Raw genomic sequence first — 4,547 nt, forward strand, 5'->3', positions numbered from 1 at the left:
GCCCTCTATGAGGTGGATTGATTCAGTGACTGGGATAATTGGTATGGGAGTGTCAGAGACAGTGAGATTGGCACAGGACAGAGCGGAGTTTAGGGCTGTTGTTCATAGGGTCGCTGTGAGTCACAGGCGACTTGACAGCACATAACAACAACAACAACACATCATACTATTAATTCATATTGAAATTAATGAGATGTGGAGGGAAGGTTTACTTACTGAAGTGCTGGTTCATAAACGTGAAAAGCCTTTAGAATCATAAAAAGAACTTGTAATTAGACAAACCTGTGGCTATGGAATCAATTCTGACTCTGGGTAAATAGAGGCATACTTCATATACGTTTCAATGGCTGGATTTTTTGGTTTAGATAATTAGAACTTTATTTCACAGAACCTCTGAGTGGAGTAGAACCAACAACATTTTGGTTTGCAGGTGAACTAGTTCATATTTGCATTACACCATCACTTATTCACTTTCATCAACTTGTTTCTCCCCATTAGCTCTACATAGTTTTAAATTATAACAAGATTGTCTGTTTTTCTGCTGAAGTATATTTGACTCACAGGAAATGTGCAGCATTTGAGTTAGCAACAAAACTCACTCTAGACTGTGTCACCTGAGCCCCTTGTAACCATCTGGGACCCTATAATTAGACTTTGGCGTTGGTAAATTTTAGGTGCCATGATCGTGTGAGACAGAGTAGAGCTGCATGAAAGAGCTTTCCAGGCTGTGATATTCAGAGGAACAGATTCCAGATATTCTTGTCATGAAGCAACTGAATGTGTTTCCAGGGAAATGCTTAAGTGTTGTATTAGCATTGCTCCTATTAGACTAATAAACTCTCCCATAGAGTTGGAACTGACTCACAGCTGATGCTCCATTAGGTGTCTGATGCTGAAAAACCACACTGAAGATTGGTTACCACTTTTCTCCTCTGAATTGCTGGTGGGTTAAAACTACCATAGAGTTTTGGGTTTTTTTCTATTGCAACTCCCTATGAACTCACCAGAGGACTCTTAGACTGTTGTTCTTGTGTACTATTGAGTTGGGAGCGACCCATAGCTAACCCTCTGGCAAGTTTTCAGAAGCACTTAGTTGCAAGGGAGGAGATTGCTGATGGACTTTAGCCATGTGCCTTCAGGATTGCAACACAACTTCTTCCTATTAGACAACAAGACCTCCCTAAATTATACTGTTGTTGTTTACTGTTGAGTTGGAAACAACTCATAGCAGACTCTCTGGATACCTCCCATCCTTCTTTTGTGAAGCAGCTGGTGGATTCCAACCATGTGCCTTAGGGATTGCAACTCAGCTTCTTGCCACTAGGCCACCAGAGCTCCCTAAATTAAACTGTTGTTGTTAGGTGCCATCGAGTACAATATAACTTATGTCAACTCTGTAAACAAAAGACCTGAATCCTGTGCTAACCTGTGCCATCCTCACACTTCCTGACACATAAGAGCCCACAGCAGTCACTCACTGTGTCAATACACCTGGTCAAGGGTCATCCTTTCCTTTTAGACCCTCCACCCTTTACAGCATTATGTCTCTCTCTAAGGAACAGCTCTTTTTAGCAACATGCCCAGAGTATGTGAGACGAAGCACTTCAGCTGCACCCCTCCAAGACATATCTGTTTGTTCTTTTGGCCCTCCATGGGCTGGATGTTCAGTGCTCTTCTCCAACACAACTCAAAGGTGTCAATTCTTCTGTCATTCTTATTTGTTGTTCAGCTATCAGCTGCACAGCAAGTGATTGAAAAGACTATGGCCTGAATTAGGTGTTCCTAAGTCCTCAAACTGACTTCATTACTCCTCAATAATTTGGAGAGGTCCCTGACTGCAGATTTCCCCAGTGTAATACGTCTCCTTATTTCCTGACTGCTGGTATCAAGGGTGTTAATTGTGGATCAAAGCAAGATGACACTCTTGACAGTTTCAATCTCTTCTCCATATATCATGATGTTGCTTTATGGTCCAGTAGTAATGATTTATGTGTTTTGGGTTTTTGTTTTTGTTTTTAGATTTTATGTTTTCTTTACATTGAGATACAATCTATACTGAAGGCTACCTTCGGTGATCTTCTGCAACAAGTACTTCAAGTCCTCTTTACCTTCAGAAAACAAGGTTGTGTCATCGACATAACACAGGTTATTAACAAATCTCCCTCCAATCCTGATGTCGCACTCCTCTTCATAGAGTCCATCTTCTTGGATAATTTGCTCAGCATATGGATACTTGGACCAAGAGGCAGTAGTCAGAACAGAGCAGGGTAACACCGCATGGTTCAAAATTGGGAAGGGTGTACGCCAGGGATGCATCCTGTCTCCATACCTTTTCAACATGTATGCAGAGCAGATTATCCGAGAGGCTGGGCTCTATGAGGAGAATTGTGGCATCAGGATTGGTGGAAGATCTATTAACAATCTGCGTTATGCAGATGACACAACCTTGCTTGCTGAAACTGAGGAGGACCTCATGCACTTGTTGCGAAGGGTCAAGGACTGCAGCCTTCAGTATGGACTAAGGCTCAATGTCAAGAAGACAAAGATTCTCGCCACTGGACCAATTAGCAGCGTCAGGATGGATGACGAAGAGATTGAGAGTGTTCACAGCTTCAGTTTGCTCGGCTCCACAGTCAACACTCTTGGTACCAGCAGTCAGGAAATCAAAAAGCATATCGCAATGGGAAAGTCTGCTTTTAGGGACCTCTCAAAGTTACTCAGGAGCAACAGTGTCTCTCTGGAGACTAAGGTGCACCTTATACAGGTCATGGTATTTGCAATCGCTTGTTATGCATCAGAGAGTTGGACAATGACTATGTCAATGGGTGTGTCAGAGGCGGTGCGGTTGGCGCAGGATAGAGCAGGGGTTAGAGCTGTTGTGCATAGGGTCGCTATGAGTCAGAAACGACTCGACAGCACATAGCAACAACAACAACAATATGGATTGAACAGATATGTAGAGAGAAAGAACCCTGATGCAGTCCTTTCTCAATTTTAAACCATGCAGTGTTTGCCTGATCTGTTTGCATAACAGCTTCTTGGTCCAGGTATAGGTTCTGCATGAGCACAATTAAGTGCTTTGAGATTCCCATTCTTCTCAATACTAACCACAATTTGTTAAGATTCACACAGTCAAATGCCTTTGCATTGTGAATAAAGTGCATATAGACATTCTTCTGGTATACCTTCCTTTCAGCCAGGATCCATGTGATATCAACAATTATATCACTAGTGCCATGACCTCTTCTAAACCTTCCTCGAACTCTGGCAGTGCATACTGTTCCAGCCATTTTTAAATTATCATCAATGGTAGCCACATGCTAAATTAGACTACAAAGGTCTTAACTACAGGGAATACAAAACTATGTCAATATGTATATGCTGGAGAAGAGTATTGACTATACCATGGACTGCTAGGAGAACAAACAAATTCGTCCTGGAGAGGGTGAAGTCAGGCTGCTCCTTGGAAGCAAGGATTCTGAAGCCTCGTCTGATATACTTTTGGGCATGCTGCAAGGAGGGGCCAGTCCTTGGAGACGGACGTCATGCTTGGGATGATGGAGGGACAGCTCAGGAGAGGAAGACCCTCAATAAGATGGCTTGATTCCATCACTGGGGTAATGGGGATAGGTGTGTCAGAGACCAGAAGATTGTCAAGGGGTAGAGCAGGGTTTAGGGCTATTGTACATAGGGTCACTATGAGTTGCAATCTACTCAACGGTACATAACAACAGTTCCTTATTTAATCCTAATCATAAACTTTTACTGTTACATTTATCTGACATCAGTAATATTTCATCAGCAATGGAGTAATGAAATAAGAGGCTCTGAGAGTCTTGGATAGGTGGGGGTGGGGCTACAGGTGAGGGGGAGAAACATCTCTTAGTTTAGAAAGAGCTCTTAGTGTAATGAGTAGCATAACAACCCGATGAACTCAGGGCTTCCGAGGACTCTAGTCTCCTGAAGGAAACAGAGGTGCCCAAGGTCCCTTAGGGCCCTGCACTTCTAGATCAAGGTTTTAAAGGACTGTTACTCCAAAGAACGTAGTACCATTTGGAGAGGGTTATTTATCACCTCTGAGTGTGGGAAGAGACCAAAGCTCCACAGAACACACCAAATGCTAAATGGTTCACTGAAACTCCTTCTAGACCTCTTTCCCAGCTTCTAATTCATCAACCTGGAATTACCCTTTACATTACACGACTATGTGCATAAAGCAAAATGCTATGTAGTATGAAAAATTGGACTACATTTAAGGAGTCTTTTTACAGTGGAGTTAAAGCGCTAATATGTATGTATTTCAGGTAGATGTTCAAGGACCCTTAAGAGAACACAAAGACTGATATTCAAGGAAAGGATCCATTCCCAGTTCTATTGTATTCAGTACTGCACATTCTCTGGAGTTGAAGATTGAAGAGATGGAATGAGACTCAGAGGTCAGAATTTTCACGGTAAAAGACTTGTTGTTGTTATGTGCCGTCGAGTCGTTTCCAACTCATAGCGACCCTATGCACAACAGCCCTAAACCCTGCTCTATCCTGTGCCAA

Source organism: Elephantulus edwardii, unplaced genomic scaffold (assembly GCF_000299155.1).
Source record: "Elephantulus edwardii isolate Elephantulus edwardi_28Jun2011 unplaced genomic scaffold, EleEdw1.0 scaffold00092, whole genome shotgun sequence".
Classification (NCBI taxonomy): domain Eukaryota; kingdom Metazoa; phylum Chordata; class Mammalia; order Macroscelidea; family Macroscelididae; genus Elephantulus; species Elephantulus edwardii.